The following is a 20135-nucleotide window of genomic DNA, read 5'->3' on the forward strand; positions in this document are numbered from 1 at the left end:
TCTCTTCCACAACCAATCCCCCCCCCCGCCACTTTGTACAAGGGCAGGCAAGGACAGGACAAGGGAGAATGGATCCAAATGGAGACAGATTAGGTTTAGCTAAGGGATTCAGAAAAAAAGACTCTCCTGGAACAGGTTGCCCACAGAAGGCGTGCATGTCCCGTCCCTGACAGTGGTCAAGGCCGGGCTGCACGGAGCTCCAGACAAGCCGGTCTAGTGCAAGGGCTCCCCAGCCACAGCAGGGGGGGTTGCAGCCACGGGATTTTTCAGATCCCTTCCAAGCCCAGCCATGCCACGACTCCATGATTCTGGGATGCTTCCCCTTCTCATCCTCTGGCAGAAAAAGAAACTTGGCCCCAAGTTCCACACTGCAGCCCATGTCTTTTGGCAGCCTGCAACTGTCTCAAGAGAGGATGAAAAGAGATGACATTACTGACACGATTTCCCTTTTCGACTTCAAAATTCAATGCTGCACTCCTGTCCACTCTGGCAAAACTGTCAGAAGAGGCAATTCTTCCCCATGAAATGCTTCGTCTCACCCAAAGAAGAAAGAAGCCACAAGCCAGCACTCTTCTTTATTGCTCCATTGTTTTCTTTGGTTATTTCTCTAACAGGAATGACTTTGGGGTGTGATTTGTTTCTTTCTCTCTTTCGTTCCGCGGGGCACAGCAGCAGCAGCAGCGCTTCTCTCGATGGGTTTTCCGTTCGACTTTCCACTGGCTCCCCATCCCCTTCTCGCTCTCACACTCACTCTGCTCCCGTCCCGTCCCGTCCGTGTCCCGCCTCTCCCGCCCGGCTCACGCCGCGTCCCGCACGGCGCCCCTCGGCGGGGCCGCCCCGTGCCCGCCGCTGCCCGGCCCGCCGTGCTTCCGCCTCCGCCGGGCTCCCTCCGTCCCGCCCGTGGCGCCGCTGGAGGTGCCGCTCGCTCTGCTGCTGGCGGAGCAGCACGGTCTTTCGGCTCCGCCTGGCGCGGGCTCTGGCCCGGCCCCGGCCGAGGCCCCGGCCCCGAAGGAAGCCCCTGCCGCGGTTCCGCCCGCAGCCGCCCCGCTGCCGCCCGGCTCCCGGCCCGCCGCCGACAGCGCTGCCGGCAGCTTCCCCGCTCCGAGCTCCGCCGCTCGCCAGCTCGGCCGCCGGCCCCGAGCCGCCGCAGCCCGGGGCGGCTCGGCAAGCAGCAGCGCGCCGGGCGCTCGGCTGCCCCGGGCACAAGAGCGAGAGCGCGGTGCCGCCCGCACGGGCGGAGAAGCCTCGCCCAGAGCAGCTCTGCCGGGAGGGCCGCTGCTGGGCAGCGGCGGCTGCGGCAGCGTTTACTCCGGGACCCGGTAAGAGACGGGGCCGGGTCGGAGCGGGGCGGCGGGCGGCGAGCTGAGCCCGCCGCTGGCCTTGGCTCGCAGGCGGCCATCAAGCGAGCGTGCCGGGAGCGCGTCTGGGAGTGGGCGCGGCCGGTGAGGGAGCGGGGCCCGCGGAGGAGCCGGCGGGGCGAGCCGGGCGGGGCTGAGGCGAGGCCCGGCAGGGCGGCAGGCGGAGGGGAGCGAGCGTGGAGAGAGCGGGGCCCGCGCAGCGTGCCGGGCCGGGCAGTGGCGAGCCGCGGCGGGGCCGGGCAGGGGGCCCAAGGCGCAGCGCAGCATCGGCCCCGCTGTCGGCATCGCGGTCCCCCCGCAGCACAAGGGCGCCCTTGTGGCCCTGGAGCTGGCGCTGCTGTGGAAGGTGTGGCGGCCCGGCTTCCGCGGCGTGGTGCGGCTCCTGGGCTGGTTCGAGGTGCCCGACGGCTTGGCGCTGGTCATGGAGCGTGCGGAGCGCAGTCAGGAGCTCTGGTACTTGCTGGAGGAGCGGGGCTTCCTGACGGAGCCCGTGGCGCGGGGGCTGCTCCGCCCGGTGCTGGAGGCCGTGCGGCACCGCAGCAGCCGCGGCGTCTGCACCGCGACATCAAGGCCGAGAACGTCCTCGTGGACCTGGGCACGGGCGAGGTGAAGCTCATCGACTTCGGGTGCGGCACGATCCTCCAGGACATGTTCTACACCCGGATGTCAGGTGAGCCCAAAGCTGGGCCCAGCCGGGCAGCGGAGGTTCCCCCTTTGCTGGCAGAGGGGGAACAGGGAGGGAGGGAGGGAGAATCCTTCTTCAGCCAGCTGCAGCCCAGTTGCTTTTTGGCAGGGCAGGGGCTGGCTGTTGTGGAACGGGAGCTGGCTGGGAGGGAGGGAGGGAGCAGCATGGGCCTGATGAGCTGCGCCCGTGTCCCATAGGAATGCCGGAGTACAGCCCAGCGGAGTGGATCCTCTTTGGCTGCTCCCATGGCCAGCCAGCCACCATCTGGTCCCTGGGCATCCTGCTGTACGAGCTGTGCTGTGGGCACCTTCCTTTCCACAGAAGATGTGGAAAGGCCATTGGAGCCACACCATCCAAAAGACCTGGTTTTCCCGTGCCTCTCCCTGGCTAGAGGCAGGGCCCCTTTAGCCGTGGTTATTCTTTCTTTCCTGGGCATTCATACTAGAGGTACCTTTTAAGGGGATCTGACAGATCATACCCAGCAGCTTGGTCATGGCAGGAGGCTACCTTCACCTTACTGGAACTCCCTCGATTAGTGTTTCCTTCCTTGAGTTGAGTTTTCCCTCCTTGTGCTGCTAAGACAGAAGTGGGTTTCCCATCCCACGTTCCCATGCCTTCCCCATGGTCACTCAGGAAGAAGCACAGGTCAGCTCGTGGGATGTACTCTCACAGTAGCTGGGGGACGTTGGGCTCTGACTTTGGGGCCTGTGACTTGCACTAGTGCTGCATTTATCTTACCTCCTGCCTCATCTCCCTCATTTCCTCTTTAAATTCTTTTCTGAGGTCCTTAACCACAGCACAGACTGCATCAGGCCTGCATGGGGCCATTGATCACACTCTCATTATTTCTAAGCTTGTTGGTGGCAGAGCCCACTGTCTCTGGGTTGGTATGGGCATTAATGGTTGCAGTGAAGGTGGTGTATTGAGATGGCCCCAGATTTGCCAGACTCCACAGCATTTGGGTGCTCTGATTTCATCTTCGATCTCCTTGGTTCTACAGGGGCGACTGCTGCTGGCTGTGGCTGCCTTGCAGTTCAGCTGGAACCTGGCTGGTTGTAATGTCTGTGGGTTTCACTCCTGCACCGTCAGACTCTTCCTCTTTGAGGCAGGGGGAGGGTTTCTCACCAGCTGGGGATGTGTGTGTGCTCCTTCAGCATCTGGCCACCTCCTTGTTTGGGGAAGGGTTTTCTTTTCTGTTCTTCCTTTTCACCTGTAGAATTTCTTGCCAGTGAGTTGCTAATGGCAGGTGATTGCTGGGTGCTTCAGACAAAGGGAGAGCTCTGTTTCTTTGGGAGTTTTCCCTAGGGAAGCAGGAGGAGGGCCAGAGCTACTGTGGGATTTGGGCTGGGGGAAGGGGCTGGGTGCAGCTCCTAGCCCTGTCTTGGCTTTGGAGGAGCACTGTGGGAGCCACTGCTCTTGGGGAAAGGAATTCCACTGCTGCTGCAGGAGCCCAGCCCAGAGCTGCTTCCTCTGCTGTGGGGTGAGCCTCTGCTGGTGAGAACAGTCACTGAACTGGGATCTTATTAACACCCACCTCAATAAAGGAGACACCAATCCCCTTCTGCTCGGATGCCTGGGATCCTGAGCTCGGCTCTCCCTGCCCTGCTGGGAGCCCCTCACCCCTGCCTGTTAGCTGTACTTAGCCGAAGCAGGAGGCCCGAGGCATCATCTTACAAAGGTAACAAGGCTCTTCTTTTATAGGGCTTTCCCTATATGCAACATTGACATACGATTCTTTCAGTCTTAAAGAATAATCTTAAATTTCATTCACGTGAATTTTGACCTCTGTAATATTTGTGTATGATAGATTTGAGTTAACTCTGTTCTGAATCATGTCTTCATAGAATCATAGACTCATGGAATCACTAAGGTTGGGAAAGGTCTGTGAGACCATGGAGTCCCAGCAGTGCTCGATGCCCAGCTTGTCCCCAGCCCAGAGCCCTGAGTGCCACCTGCAGGCCTTCCTGGGACAGCTGCAGGGATGGGCACTGCAAAGCTCCCTGGGCAGCCCCTGCCAAGGCCTGAGCAGCCTTTCCCTGGGGAAATTCCTCCTGGTGTCACTTCCATCTCCTTGATGTCATCCTCCACATCTACTTCCATGTCCTCAACCTGCTCTTCCACGTCCACCTCCATAATTTCTTCCTCATTCAGCACCATGTCCACTTCCATCTCCTCCACAGTGTCTCTGTTAGTCTGCAAGAGACAGCACAATGTCACAGTGGGGTTCCTGTCCCACACCATCCATTGCCACGTGGCTGCAGCCTGCTCAAGCAGGCTGCCCCCTCCCTAGAATGGCACTGTACCTCCACTGGCGCAGCAGTGCTCATCCTGCTGGGGTTGGTGCTCCAGAGCAGGCAGCAGGAAAAGGCCAGGCAGCAGCAGCAACAGCTGAGTGCTGACGGGCAGAGCGCAGAGCGAGCGCCAACTGAGCGCTGGCAGCAGGCAGAGTGTCTGCTGTGGTGGTTTCCAGGTGCTGGACGTTCCACCTGGAACGCTGTGGGAGCTGTGATGTCACAGAAGTTTCAGGGCCGCTCCACACTGGGAGGTGGGCGTGGTGGAATGATGAAATCCTTGAATGGTTTGGCTTGGAAGGGACCCTAAAGATCATCTGGTTGCAAGCTGAGCAGCCTCCCAGCACAGCAGGTTGCTGCGGCCCCTGTCCAAGCTGGCCTTGGATGTTGGCGGGCATGGGGTATGCACAGCCTCTCTGCGCTGGTCCCTGTGTCAGGGACAAGCACCCTGACAGGAAAGAACTTCTTGCCATCATGGAATGGATTCCAGCTCTTGCAGTTTCATCCCATTCCCCCTTGTTCTGTGACTTCAGTTGCTGACAAAGAGTCCTCTCCCACTTCCCTGTGGGTCAGGCTGTTCCTGCAGTGTCACACATGTGGCTGAAGCTGCAGCCAGGAGAGAGAGAAGCCAAGCTGGCAGAGAGAGGAAATGGGGAAAGTGACATGAGAGATGAGAGGAGAAGGAAAAAGTAGAGACATGCAAGGCATTGGGTTGGGTGGGCTGTGGCATTCATGCCTTTTATTAGAGGCCAGGTTCTCTGGTGCACTCAATGACTGTGTGATTGCGGCGTGTCCACAGTGAGCCCGTGTGAGCGAGCTGCACTCCCAGAGGCCGGAGCACACTTGCTTCAAGTGCTGATGAATGAGGCCAGAGATGGGTCTTTGTGTGGAACTCCAAACGCTGTGCATTGCCATGAAGAGGGTCCAGGGCCAGAGAGAAAATGAGGCTGGGGTCTGAGGGTTTCATTCGGGGGGGAGAAGGGGTGAAGCCAGGACCAGCAGGGGAGAAGAGAGAGGAGAACATTGTCTGGAGAGTAGATCTAAGGAAAAAATGGCAGTTGAAGTGGGTGATAGCAACAAAACCTGCGGATTGCAAGAGGCTGCAAGTGGCCATGGGTGAGAGCCTTGCATTCAGAGGGGTTTCTCTGTTTCACCTTGGTCCCCTTTGCCCTAAGGTATTACAGTTGCAATGAGAGGCCCCTGGGCCTCCACAAGTGCCCCCTTTTTGTTTTCAAGAATGAAGGCTTCTGCCATGGACTTTTGCAAGCGTTGAGCAAAACTGGATAGAATAACCAAGACAATGAATACAAGAAACAAAGCCCACAAAACAGTCTTGACTAAATCACAGAATCACAGAATCATGAGTTTGGAAGAGACCCCTAAGATCATCAAGTCCAACCTATGCCCTAACATCTCAACTAGACTATAGCACCAAGTGGCATGTCCAGTCTTTTTTTAAACACATCCAGTGATGGTGATTCCACCACCTCCCTGGGAAGACAGTTCCAGTGCTTTATTATTCTTTCAGTGAAAATTTTTTTCCTAATATCTAACCTATACCTTCCCTGACGTAGCTTGAGACTGTGTCCCCTTGTTCTGTCAGTTGCTGCCCGGTGGAAGAGACCGACCCCCACCTGTCTACAACCTCCCTTCAGGAAGTTGTAGAGAGCAATAAGGTCACCTCTAAGCCTCCTCTTCTCCAGGCTAAACAACCCCAGCTCCCTCAAATGTTCCTCGTAGGGCTTGTTTTCCAAGCCCCTCACCAGCCTCGTTGCTCTCCTCTGGACACGCTCAAGTATCTCAATATCCTTCCTAAATTGAGGGGCCCAGAACTGGACACAGTACTCAAGATGTGGCCTCACCAGTGCCGAGTACAGGGGGAGAATGACCTCCCTGCTCCTGCTGCTCACACAAGTCCTAATGCAGGCCAGGATGCCGTTGGCCTTCTTGGCCACCAAGGCACATTGCTGGCTCATATCCAATCGGCTGTCAACCAGCACCCCCAGGTCCCTTTCTGCCTGAACACTATCCAGCCACACCGTCCCCAGCCTGTAACGCTGTAGGGGATTTTTGTGGCCAAAATGCAGAACACGGCACTTAGACTTATTAGACTTCATATTGTTGGACGTAAAGATGAAAGCCAGCCTTTCATGCCCCAGTCTTTCAACAGTCCAGTGAGCCAGTCGTTGTTGCCTTTTGTCTGGATCTTATTGATTTGATCTGTGAGCAGCTGGCCGCTCTGGTATACTGAGTCCCTATGTGAGAAGAGGTTGACATGCGTGGCCATGGGCAAGAAATTGTGGCTTGGCTGTGGAACCACCCATGCGAAGGCATGCGGCATAGTTAGGAGCATCCAGCTTCCTGCTGCAGTGGCAAGAAAGGACAGCATCCTTTGACTTTAGCTAATTTACTAGTGGGTGGAGGCTTGGGTGGCCTGAAAGTAAAGAGATAGGGAGATTGCAATGTGAAACTGAAATTCTGTCCCACTAAACTTTCTCTTCTGTAAGGCAAGGGTTTGAAGTCAGCTTATTAGAAGAATCAAATATCAAGGCTAGAATACAGTTTTTCCAATTGTTAAGCGGGATATCGCAGTTAGTGGTGTCTGAGCTCTCTTGGTGTTGGTGTGTGTGGTCCACACTGCTTAGGAGATCTTCTTCTGTCCTTCTTCTTCTTTTGCAGGCTGCTGCTGTCTCTCTTAGGCTTTTGTTCTGTTTTTCTGATGGTGGCTGTGGTGTTTGCCTGGCCATTGGCAGAAGAGTTTGATGTTTTTTGCTGGGATGCGTCTTGGGCCTGCTGCTGTAGAGACACAAGCATATCCTCCCTCCCAAGTAATGAATGGGAAAGGGCCCATAATTTGTTTGGATTCAGGGTCTTTGATCAACACAGGTGGCTTTTCTTTTTATTGGGCTGCCAATTAAATATAAAATGCCTGATGACTGGGGGAGTTGTTGAAAAACTTGAGCACATCAAGGGCCTTGGCCAGGCTCTCAATGGGAGATAATATGTGGACTCCCTGTCTCTGTTGATCAAGGGTCCTTTGGATGGAAGAGTGGGCCCTCTGGACGATGGACTGTCCTGTGGCAGAGTGTGGTATGGCTGTGACATGTTTTGTAGCCCACTGGTCAGAAAATGGTTGGAATCAGTGGGAGGTATAAGCAGGACCATGATCAGTTTTAATTTCCTGTGGAACAGGGGAGGTGGAAAAGGCTAAAAAGTAACGTTTTATAGCATCTTTTGATTTTTCAGCAGCATGGGCAGGGGCAGAAATCGCAGCGTTGTCGGTGTGGATTGAGACGGGGATGTATTTTAGTCTCCCAAAAGGGGCTTGGTGTGTGATGTGTGATTGCCCGATCTGGAGAGTCTTTAGTCCTCTTGGATTGAGTGCAGCTCTGACAGAAGCAAAGGCACGTTGCTGACAATTTGGGCAGGTGGCTGCCATGAATCTTGCCTGATCTTGGGTAATTTTAAAGATGCTGAGCGGTGCAGGAATGTTTTGATGGTAGAAGTGGTGGCGGATCCTAGCCTGGTCAGAAAGATTCCGTAGGGAGGTTTGGAGAAGCATTGCTGAGGCATCTGCTCTAGCATTGCCTACTATAAATGCAGGAAGGGTGGTATGAGACCTTGTGTGCATGATATAGTGTGGGTGTTGTCTGTGGGACAGAAGAGAAATGAAAGGGGAAAGCAAATGCTCTAGTTGGGGTTAGAAATGTCTTTCAAAAATGGAATTTTCGGCCCTCTGCACTAGGTCATAGACATGTGCCGAATCAGTGATCAAAGGAAGAGGTTCTTTGAAAGTGGAGAAGGTCCTAAGGACTGCAGTCAATTCAGCAATTTGGGCAGGGTGAGGATGCCCTGGCTTGGCTTTTGTCTCTTGAGCAATGCGGGCCCAGGGCAGTGCAGAGCAGGGTGGGAAGCAGAGCCCGGAGCCTTTGGAGGCTGCAAGCCTTAAACATCAGCCCCTGCAGCAGCCCAGAAGCAGGTGCCACAGTTGCCAAGGCTGTCAAGGCCTTGAGAGCGGGCAGGTGGATTTTGCATCCCTGTGGGCTGATGGCGGCTCTGGAGCCAGGAGTGGCTGTGGCTGCAGCAGGAAGGGTGGCTGAAAGTTTCCTGCCTTGCTTTGGTGGCATGGCTGCAGGGGCCAGTGCAGCGAGAGCCCCCTCTGTGCTGGTGAGAGCTCAGCTCTTGGGGACGCGGCTGTGCCCCAGCCCAGGAGCAGCAGCAGTGGCCAGCGGCAGCAGTGGTGTCAGTGGGACCCCCTGTGCACAGGGACCCCCAGCCGCGGGGTGGCCGTGGCAGCAGCCCCAGGGAGCTCCAGCCCCGGGATCCCGGAACAAGTGGAAATCCCAACTGTGCAAACGCTGCCTGTGCCTCTTGGGTTTTCTTTGGTTGAGGGGATTTCGAGGTACGTTAGAAGTCTCTTTTTCTCTAACTTAGCTGTCGAAGGAAGAGTTGAGAAGTATGTGCTTCACTCTCTTAAGGTTGATTTTTATATTTTGTCTAAAACATTTTTTTGCTGGCCTGCTGAGGTTTGTTCAGCAGGTCAGCTTAAGGTACTCTTTTTGCCTCTTGGGTTGGTGTTATCTTTTATATTAAAACCTGACTATACTATGTTTACAAGAATGTTTTAATAGCTATTACTTAAGTTAGATAGTGACTTTCTACTTGAAACCAATATGTGAATGGTAATATCGTCTTTCATATGGATGCTAGCGAGAAGAAAGAGGAAGGACTGGGTACACCCAAATTTTTCTATCTATGTAGATAATACCAAACTCTTTCGTACAAGGTTCAAAACCTCTGTCTACAGTGCTCTAAATGTTTTCCGTTCACTTTGTGATTACTATTACTAGACTATCTAAATTGTTGTGACTTTTAATTCTTGACATAAAGGTGGTAACATGCTTTATGGGTTAAATTCAAAGGCCCAGGGGTCTTTGGCTACATGCCAGGGTCTCTGAACCCCCTGCCAGGGATTTAAAGCCCCCTGGCTGGGGCTGGAATCATTTAGGATGGTCAGGGGGAGGTCCGGGCTTCTGACAGTGCCCAAAGGAATGAGAAAGAGAAGTGAAGTTTTATAAAGAATCATTATTTATTTGCTGAACATCGGCAAACACGAGGATTTACAGAACACATTTCATTACAACAATCCTCATAACAACAACAACAACAATCTACTGCACATATTTCCATGGGATCCTATGGAGTAACAATCTTCAAAACATATTTACAAAGAACTACTAAACTAAGAACATATTTACAAAAATATCCTAACTTTTCAAACATATCTACACCGCCGTAATATCTACAGCCATCATCTGCATCAGTCCTGGAAGGAAGAAAGAAGCAAAGCTGGAGTCAGCTGCCAGCACTGGGCCCAGCTGGGCCCCAGGAGCTGGGACAGGGCTGGCAGGGCTGGTGTGGCCCCAGGCAAGTGCAGGGCAGGCCAGGGCTGGTGCTTGTGGCAGCACAATCCAGGCCCCCTGCGGGCAGCGTGTCCCTGAGCGGGGCCATCCAGCCCAGCCCCAGCCTGGCGCCAGGGCAGCCACTGTGTCTGTGGGCAGGGCATGGGGAGCATCTGCCTGTCTTACTTGTGGGGCTCCATCTTCATCCAAGGACCATGGGCTCCTCCTCATCCTTCTCATCCACTTCCATCGCCTCGATGTCATCCTCCTCATCAACTTCCATCTCCTCAACCTGGTCTTCCACGTCCACCTCCATCATCTCTTCCTCATTCAGCACCATGTCCACTTCCATCGCCACCACAGTGTCTCTGTTAGTCTGCAAGAGACAGCACAATCTCACAGTGGGGTTCCTGTCCCACACCATCCATTGCCACATGGCTGCAGCCTGCTCAAGCAGGCTGCCTCCTCCCTGGAATGGCACAGTACCTCCACTGGCGCAGCAGTGCTCATCCTGCTGGGGTTGGTGCTCCAGAGCAGGCAGCAGGAAAAGGCCAGGCAGCAGCAGCAACAGCTGAGTGCTGACGGGCAGAGCGCAGAGCGAGCGCCAACTGAGCGCTGGCAGCAGGCAGAGTGTCTGCTGTGGTGGTTTCCAGGTGCTGGACGTTCCACCTGGAACGCTGTGGGAGCTGTGATGTCACAGAAGTTTCAGGGCCGCTCCACACTGGGAGATGGGCATGGTGGAATGATGAAATCCTTGAATGGTTTGGCCTGGAAGGGACCCTAAGGATCATCTGGTTCCAAGCTGAGCAGCCTCGCAGCACAGCAGGTTGCTGCGGCCCCTGTCCAAGCTGGCCTTGGATGTTGGTGGGCATGGGGTATGCACAGCCTCTCTGCGCTGGTCCCTGTGTCAGGGACAAGCACCCTGACAGGAAAGAACTTCTTGCCATCATGGAATGGATTCCAGCTCTTGCAGTTTCATCCCATTCCCCCTTGTTCTGTGACTTCAGTTGCTGACAAAGAGTCCTCTCCCACTTCCCTGTGGGTCAGGCTGTTCCTGCAGTGTCACACATGTGGCTGAAGCTGCAGCCAGGAGAGAGAGAAGCCAAGCTGGCAGAGAGAGGAAATGGGGAAAGTGACATGAGAGATGAGAGGAGAAGGAAAAAGTAGAGACATGCAAGGCATTGGGTTGGGTGGGCTGTGGCATTCATGCCTTTTATTAGAGGCCAGGTTCTCTGGTGCACTCAATGACTGTGTGATTGCGGCGTGTCCACAGTGAGCCCGTGTGAGCGAGCTGCACTCCCAGAGGCCGGAGCACACTTGCTTCAAGTGCTGATGAATGAGGCCAGAGATGGGTCTTTGTGTGGAACTCCAAACGCTGTGCATTGCCATGAAGAGGGTCCAGGGCCAGAGAGAAAATGAGGCTGGGGTCTGAGGGTTTCATTCGGGGGGGAGAAGGGGTGAAGCCAGGACCAGCAGGGGAGAAGAGAGAGGAGAACATTGTCTGGAGAGTAGATCTAAGGAAAAAATGGCAGTTGAAGTGGGTGATAGCAACAAAACCTGCGGATTGCAAGAGGCTGCAAGTGGCCATGGGTGAGAGCCTTGCATTCAGAGGGGTTTCTCTGTTTCACCTTGGTCCCCTTTGCCCTAAGGTATTACAGTTGCAATGAGAGGCCCCTGGGCCTCCAGAAGTGCCCCCTTTTTGTTTTCAAGAATGAAGGCTTCTGCCATGGACTTTTGCAAGCGTTGAGCAAAACTGGATAGAATAACCAAGACAATGAATACAAGAAACAAAGCCCACAAAACAGTCTTGGCTAAATCACAGAATCACAGAATCATGAGTTTGGAAGAGACCCCTAAGATCATCAAGTCCAACCTATGCCCTAACATCTCAACTAGACTATAGCACCAAGTGGCATGTCCAGTCTTTTTTTAAACACATCCAGTGATGGTGATTCCACCACCTCCCTGGGAAGACAATTCCAGTGCTTTATTATTCTTTCAGTGAAAATTTTTTTCCTAATATCTAACCTATACCTTCCCTGACGTAGCTTGAGACTGTGTCCCCTTGTTCTGTCAGTTGCTGCCCGGTGGAAGAGACCGACCCCCACCTGTCTACAACCTCCCTTCAGGAAGTTGTAGAGAGCAATAAGGTCACCTCTAAGCCTCCTCTTCTCCAGGCTAAACAACCCCAGCTCCCTCAAATGTTCCTCGTAGGGCTTGTTTTCCAAGCCCCTCACCAGCCTCGTTGCTCTCCTCTGGACACGCTCAAGTATCTCAATATCCTTCCTAAATTGAGGGGCCCAGAACTGGACACAGTACTCAAGATGTGGCCTCACCAGTGCCGAGTACAGGGGGAGAATGACCTCCCTGCTCCTGCTGCTCACACAAGTCCTAATGCAGGCCAGGATGCCGTTGGCCTTCTTGGCCACCAAGGCACATTGCTGGCTCATATCCAATCGGCTGTCAACCAGCACCCCCAGGTCCCTTTCTGCCTGAACACTATCCAGCCACACCGTCCCCAGCCTGTAACGCTGTAGGGGATTTTTGTGGCCAAAATGCAGAACACGGCACTTAGACTTATTAGACTTCATATTGTTGGACGTAAAGATGAAAGCCAGCCTTTCATGCCCCAGTCTTTCAACAGTCCAGTGAGCCAGTCGTTGTTGCCTTTTGTCTGGATCTTATTGATTTGATCTGTGAGCAGCTGGCCGCTCTGGTATACTGAGTCCCTATGTGAGAAGAGGTTGACATGCGTGGCCATGGGCAAGAAATTGTGGCTTGGCTGTGGAACCACCCATGCGAAGGCATGCGGCATAGTTAGGAGCATCCAGCTTCCTGCTGCAGTGGCAAGAAAGGACAGCATCCTTTGACTTTAGCTAATTTACTAGTGGGTGGAGGCTTGGGTGGCCTGAAAGTAAAGAGATAGGGAGATTGCAATGTGAAACTGAAATTCTGGTCCCACTAAACTTTCTCTTCTGTAAGGCAAGGGTTTGAAGTCAGCTTATTAGAAGAATCAAATATCAAGGCTAGAATACAGTTTTTCCAATTGTTAAGCGGGATATCGCAGTTAGTGGTGTCTGAGCTCTCTTGGTGTTGGTCTGTGCGGTCCACACTGCTTAGGAGATCTTCTTCTGTCCTTCTTCTTCTTCTTTTCCAGGCTGCCGCTGTCTCTCTTAGGCTTTTGTTCTGTTTTTCTGATGGTGGCTGTGGTGTTTGCCTGGCCATTGGCAGAAGAGTTTGATGTTTTTTGCTGGGATGCGTCTTGGGCCTGCTGCTGTAGAGACACAAGCATATCCTCCCTCCCAAGTAATGAATGGGAAAGGGCCCATAATTTCTTTGGATTCAGGGTCTTTGATCAACACAGGTGGCTTTTCTTTTTATTGGGCTGCCAATTAAATATAAAATGCCTGATGACTGGGGGAGTTGTTGAAAAAGTTGAGCACATCAAGGGCCTTGGCCAGGCTCTCAATGGGAGATACTATGTGGACTCCCTGTCTCTGTTGATCAAGGATCCTTTGGATGGAAGAGTGGGCCCTCTGGACTATGGACTGTCCTGTGGCAGAGTGTGGTATGGCTGTGACATGTTTTGTAGCCCACTGGTCAGAAAACGGTTGGAATCAGTGGGAGGTATAAGCAGGACCATGATCAGTTTTAATTTCCTGTGGAACAGGGGAGGTGGAAAAGGCTAAAAAGTAACGTTTTATAGCATCTTTTGATTTTTCAGCAGCATGGGCAGGGGCAGAAACCGCAGCGTTGTCGGTGTGGATTGAGACGGGGATGTATTTTAGTCTCCCAAAAGGGGCTTGGTGTGTGATGTGAGATTGCCCGATCTGGAGAGTCTTTAGTCCTCTTGGATTGAGTGCAGCTCTGACAGAAGCAAAGGCACGTTGCTGACAATTTGGGCAGGTGGCTGCCATGAATCTTGCCTGATCTTGGGTAATTTTAAAGATGCTGAGCGGTGCAGGAATGTTTTGATGGTAGAAGTGGTGGCGGATCCTAGCCTGGTCAGAAAGATTCCGTAGGGAGGTTTGGAGAAGCATTGCTGAGGCATCTGCTCTAGCATTGCCTACTATAAATGCAGGAAGGGTGGTATGAGACCTTGTGTGCATGATATAGTGTGGGTGTTGTCTGTGGGACAGAAGAGAAATGAAAGGGGAAAGCAAATGCTCTAGTTGGGGTTAGAAATGTCTTTGAAAATGGAATTTTCGGCCCGCTGCACTAGGTCATAGACATGTGCTGAATCAGTGATCAAAGGAAGAGGTTCTTTGAAAGTGGAGAAGGTCCTAAGGACTGCAGTCAATTCAGCAATTTGGGCAGGGTGAGGATCCCCTGGCTTGGCTTTTGTCTCTTGAGCAATGCGGGCCCAGGGCAGTGCAGAGCAGGGTGGGAAGCAGAGCCCGGAGCCTTTGGAGGCTGCAAGCCTTAAACATCAGCCCCTGCAGCAGCCCAGATGCAGGTGCCACAGTTGCCAAGGCTGTCAAGGCCTTGAGAGCGGGCAGGTGGATTTTGCATCCCTGTGGGCTGATGGCGGCTCTGGAGCCAGGAGTGGCTGTGGCTGCAGCAGGAAGGGTGGCTGAAAGTTTCCTGCCTTGCTTTGGTGGCATGGCTGCAGGGGCCAGTGCAGTGAGAGCCCCCTCTGTGCTGGTGAGAGCTCAGCTCTTGGGGACGCGGCTGTGCCCCAGCCCAGGAGCAGCAGCAGTGGCCAGCGGCAGCAGTGGTGTCAGTGGGACCCCCTGTGCACAGGGAGCCCCAGCCGCGGGGTGGCCGTGGCAGCAGCCCCAGGGAGCTCCAGCCCCGGGATCCCGGAACAAGTGGAAATCCCAACTGTGCAAACGCTGCCTGTGCCTCTTGGGTTTTCTTTGGTTGAGGGGATTTCGAGGTACGTTAGAAGTCTCTTTTTCTCTAACTTAGCTGTCGAAGGAAGAGTTGAGAAGTATGTGCTTCACTCTCTTAAGGTTGATTTTTATATTTTGTCTAAAACATTTTTTTGCTGGCCTGCTGAGGTTTGTTCAGCAGGTCAGCTTAAGGTACTCTTTTTGCCTCTTGGGTTGGTGTTATCTTTTATATTAAAACCTGACTATACTATGTTTACAAGAATGTTTTAATAGCTATTACTTAAGTTAGATAGTGACTTTCTACTTGAAACCAATATGTGAATGGTAATATCGTCTTTCATATGGATGCTAGCGAGAAGAAAGAGGAAGGACTGGGTACACCCAAATTTTTCTATCTATGTAGATAATACCAAACTCTTTCGTACAAGGTTCAAAACCTCTGTCTACAGTGCTCTAAATGTTTTCCGTTCACTTTGTGATTACTATTACTAGACTATCTAAATTGTTGTGACTTTTAATTCTTGACATAAAGGTGGTAACATGCTTTATGGGTTAAATTCAAAGGCCCAGGGGTCTTTGGCTACATGCCAGGGTCTCTGAACCCCCTGCCAGGGATTTAAAGCCCCCTGGCTGGGGCTGGAATCATTTAGGATGGTCAGGGGGAGGTCCGGGCTTCTGACAGTGCCCAAAGGAATGAGAAAGAGAAGTGAAGTTTTATAAAGAATCATTATTTATTTGCTGAACATCGGCAAACACGAGGATTTACAGAACACATTTCATTACAACAATCCTCATAACAACAACAACAACAATCTACTGCACATATTTCCATGGGATCCTATGGAGTAACAATCTTCAAAACATATTTACAAAGAACTACTAAACTAAGAACATATTTACAAAAATATCCTAACTTTTCAAACATATCTACACCGCCGTAATATCTACAGCCATCATCTGCATCAGTCCTGGAAGGAAGAAAGAAGCAAAGCTGGAGTCAGCTGCCAGCACTGGGCCCAGCTGGGCCCCAGGAGCTGGGACAGGGCTGGCAGGGCTGGTGTGGCCCCAGGCAAGTGCAGGGCAGGCCAGGGCTGGTGCTTGTGGCAGCACAATCCAGGCCCCCTGCGGGCAGCGTGTCCCTGAGCGGGGCCATCCAGCCCAGCCCCAGCCTGGCGCCAGGGCAGCCACTGTGTCTGTGGGCAGGGCATGGGGAGCATCTGCCTGTCTTACTTGTGGGGCTCCATCTTCATCCAAGGACCATGGGCTCCTCCTCATCCTTCTCATCCACTTCCATCGCCTCGATGTCATCCTCCTCATCAACTTCCATCTCCTCAACCTGGTCTTCCACGTCCACCTCCATCATCTCTTCCTCATTCAGCACCATGTCCACTTCCATCGCCACCACAGTGTCTCTGTTAGTCTGCAAGAGACAGCACAATCTCACAGTGGGGTTCCTGTCCCACACCATCCATTGCCACATGGCTGCAGCCTGCTCAAGCAGGCTGCCTCCTCCCTGGAATGGCACAGTACCTCCACTGGCGCAGCAGTGCTCATCCTGCTGGGGTTGGTGCTCCAGAGCAGGCAGCAGGAAAAGGCCAGGCAGCAGCAGCAACAGCTGAGTGCTGACGGGCAGAGCGCAGAGCGAGCGCCAACTGAGCGCTGGCAGCAGGCAGAGTGTCTGCTGTGGTGGTTTCCAGGTGCTGGACGTTCCACCTGGAACGCTGTGGGAGCTGTGATGTCACAGAAGTTTCAGGGCCGCTCCACACTGGGAGATGGGCATGGTGGAATGATGAAATCCTTGAATGGTTTGGCCTGGAAGGGACCCTAAGGATCATCTGGTTCCAAGCTGAGCAGCCTCGCAGCACAGCAGGTTGCTGCGGCCCCTGTCCAAGCTGGCCTTGGATGTTGGTGGGCATGGGGTATGCACAGCCTCTCTGCGCTGGTCCCTGTGTCAGGGACAAGCACCCTGACAGGAAAGAACTTCTTGCCATCATGGAATGGATTCCAGCTCTTGCAGTTTCATCCCATTCCCCCTTGTTCTGTGACTTCAGTTGCTGACAAAGAGTCCTCTCCCACTTCCCTGTGGGTCAGGCTGTTCCTGCAGTGTCACACATGTGGCTGAAGCTGCAGCCAGGAGAGAGAGAAGCCAAGCTGGCAGAGAGAGGAAATGGGGAAAGTGACATGAGAGATGAGAGGAGAAGGAAAAAGTAGAGACATGCAAGGCATTGGGTTGGGTGGGCTGTGGCATTCATGCCTTTTATTAGAGGCCAGGTTCTCTGGTGCACTCAATGACTGTGTGATTGCGGCGTGTCCACAGTGAGCCCGTGTGAGCGAGCTGCACTCCCAGAGGCCGGAGCACACTTGCTTCAAGTGCTGATGAATGAGGCCAGAGATGGGTCTTTGTGTGGAACTCCAAACGCTGTGCATTGCCATGAAGAGGGTCCAGGGCCAGAGAGAAAATGAGGCTGGGGTCTGAGGGTTTCATTCGGGGGGGAGAAGGGGTGAAGCCAGGACCAGCAGGGGAGAAGAGAGAGGAGAACATTGTCTGGAGAGTAGATCTAAGGAAAAAATGGCAGTTGAAGTGGGTGATAGCAACAAAACCTGCGGATTGCAAGAGGCTGCAAGTGGCCATGGGTGAGAGCCTTGCATTCAGAGGGGTTTCTCTGTTTCACCTTGGTCCCCTTTGCCCTAAGGTATTACAGTTGCAATGAGAGGCCCCTGGGCCTCCAGAAGTGCCCCCTTTTTGTTTTCAAGAATGAAGGCTTCTGCCATGGACTTTTGCAAGCGTTGAGCAAAACTGGATAGAATAACCAAGACAATGAATACAAGAAACAAAGCCCACAAAACAGTCTTGGCTAAATCACAGAATCACAGAATCATGAGTTTGGAAGAGACCCCTAAGATCATCAAGTCCAACCTATGCCCTAACATCTCAACTAGACTATAGCACCAAGTGGCATGTCCAGTCTTTTTTTAAACACATCCAGTGATGGTGATTCCACCACCTCCCTGGGAAGACAGTTCCAGTGCTTTATTATTCTTTCAGTGAAAATTTTTTTCCTAATATCTAACCTATACCTTCCCTGACGTAGCTTGAGACTGTGTCCCCTTGTTCTGTCAGTTGCTGCCCGGTGGAAGAGACCGACCCCCACCTGTCTACAACCTCCCTTCAGGAAGTTGTAGAGAGCAATAAGGTCACCTCTAAGCCTCCTCTTCTCCAGGCTAAACAACCCCAGCTCCCTCAAATGTTCCTCGTAGGGCTTGTTTTCCAAGCCCCTCACCAGCCTCGTTGCTCTCCTCTGGACACGCTCAAGTATCTCAATATCCTTCCTAAATTGAGGGGCCCAGAACTGGACACAGTACTCAAGATGTGGCCTCACCAGTGCCGAGTACAGGGGGAGAATGACCTCCCTGCTCCTGCTGCTCACACAAGTCCTAATGCAGGCCAGGATGCCGTTGGCCTTCTTGGCCACCAAGGCACATTGCTGGCTCATATCCAATCGGCTGTCAACCAGCACCCCCAGGTCCCTTTCTGCCTGAACACTATCCAGCCACACCGTCCCCAGCCTGTAACGCTGTAGGGGATTTTTGTGGCCAAAATGCAGAACACGGCACTTAGACTTATTAGACTTCATATTGTTGGACGTAAAGATGAAAGCCAGCCTTTCATGCCCCAGTCTTTCAACAGTCCAGTGAGCCAGTCGTTGTTGCCTTTTGTCTGGATCTTATTGATTTGATCTGTGAGCAGCTGGCCGCTCTGGTATACTGAGTCCCTATGTGAGAAGAGGTTGACATGCGTGGCCATGGGCAAGAAATTGTGGCTTGGCTGTGGAACCACCCATGCGAAGGCATGCGGCATAGTTAGGAGCATCCAGCTTCCTGCTGCAGTGGCAAGAAAGGACAGCATCCTTTGACTTTAGCTAATTTACTAGTGGGTGGAGGCTTGGGTGGCCTGAAAGTAAAGAGATAGGGAGATTGCAATGTGAAACTGAAATTCTGGTCCCACTAAACTTTCTCTTCTGTAAGGCAAGGGTTTGAAGTCAGCTTATTAGAAGAATCAAATATCAAGGCTAGAATACAGTTTTTCCAATTGTTAAGCGGGATATCGCAGTTAGTGGTGTCTGAGCTCTCTTGGTGTTGGTGTGTGTGGTCCACACTGCTTAGGAGATCTTCTTCTGTCCTTCTTCTTCTTTTGCAGGCTGCTGCTGTCTCTCTTAGGCTTTTGTTCTGTTTTTCTGATGGTGGCTGTGGTGTTTGCCTGGCCATTGGCAGAAGAGTTTGATGTTTTTTGCTGGGATGCGTCTTGGGCCTGCTGCTGTAGAGACACAAGCATATCCTCCCTCCCAAGTAATGAATGGGAAAGGGCCCATAATTTGTTTGGATTCAGGGTCTTTGATCAACACAGGTGGCTTTTCTTTTTATTGGGCTGCCAATTAAATATAAAATGCCTGATGACTGGGGGAGTTGTTGAAAAAGTTGAGCACATCAAGGGCCTTGGCCAGGCTCTCAATGGGAGATAATATGTGGACTCCCTGTCTCTGTTGATCAAGGGTCCTTTGGATGGAAGAGTGGGCCCTCTGGACGATGGACTGTCCTGTGGCAGAGTGTGGTATGGCTGTGACATGTTTTGTAGCCCACTGGTCAGAAAATGGTTGGAATCAGTGGGAGGTATAAGCAGGACCATGATCAGTTTTAATTTCCTGTGGAACAGGGGAGGTGGAAAAGGCTAAAAAGTAACGTTTTATAGCATCTTTTGATTTTTCAGCAGCATGGGCAGGGGCAGAAATCGCAGCGTTGTCGGTGTGGATTGAGACGGGGATGTATTTTAGTCTCCCAAAAGGGGCTTGGTGTGTGATGTGTGATTGCCCGATCTGGAGAGTCTTTAGTCCTCTTGGATTGAGTGCAGCTCTGACAGAAGCAAAGGCACGTTGCTGACAATTTGGGCAGGTGGCTGCCATGAATCTTGCCTGATCTTGGGTAATTTTAAAGATGCTGAGCGGTGCAGGAATGTTTTGATGGTAGAAGTGGTGGCGGATCCTAGCCTGGTCAGAAAGATTCCGTAGGGAGGTTTGGAGAAGCATTGCTGAGGCATCTGCTCTAGCATTGCCTACTATAAATGCAGGAAGGGTGGTATGAGACCTTGTGTGCATGATATAGTGTGGGTGTTGTCTGTGGGACAGAAGAGAAATGAAAGGGGAAAGCAAATGCTCTAGTTGGGGTTAGAAATGTCTTTGAAAATGGAATTTTCGGCCCGCTGCACTAGGTCATAGACATGTGCCGAATCAGTGATCAAAGGAAGAGGTTCTTTGAAAGTGGAGAAGGTCCTAAGGACTGCAGTCAATTCAGCAATTTGGGCAGGGTGAGGATGCCCTGGCTTGGCTTTTGTCTCTTGAGCAATGCGGGCCCAGGGCAGTGCAGAGCAGGGTGGGAAGCAGAGCCCGGAGCCTTTGGAGGCTGCAAGCCTTAAACATCAGCCCCTGCAGCAGCCCAGATGCAGGTGCCACAGTTGCCAAGGCTGTCAAGGCCTTGAGAGCGGGCAGGTGGATTTTGCATCCCTGTGGGCT

At 52.7% G+C, this 20135-nt stretch overlaps 1 protein-coding gene across 1 annotated transcript in view; it reads left to right on the forward strand.

Annotated features, from left to right (window-relative positions):
* Window positions 1-1664: 1664 nt before the first annotated feature.
* The window catches only part of LOC135278318 (hydrocephalus-inducing protein-like), a 155232-nt gene continuing 136761 nt past the window's right edge, over window positions 1665-20135 (forward strand). Inside the window, exon 1 of the mRNA XM_064384874.1 lies at window positions 1665-2028. The gene's annotated coding sequence lies outside the window, so the exon portion shown is untranslated. The remainder of the gene's footprint in view (window positions 2029-20135) is intronic.

This window comes from Passer domesticus, chromosome 11 (genome assembly GCF_036417665.1).
Source record: "Passer domesticus isolate bPasDom1 chromosome 11, bPasDom1.hap1, whole genome shotgun sequence".
In the NCBI taxonomy this organism is placed as follows: domain Eukaryota; kingdom Metazoa; phylum Chordata; class Aves; order Passeriformes; family Passeridae; genus Passer; species Passer domesticus.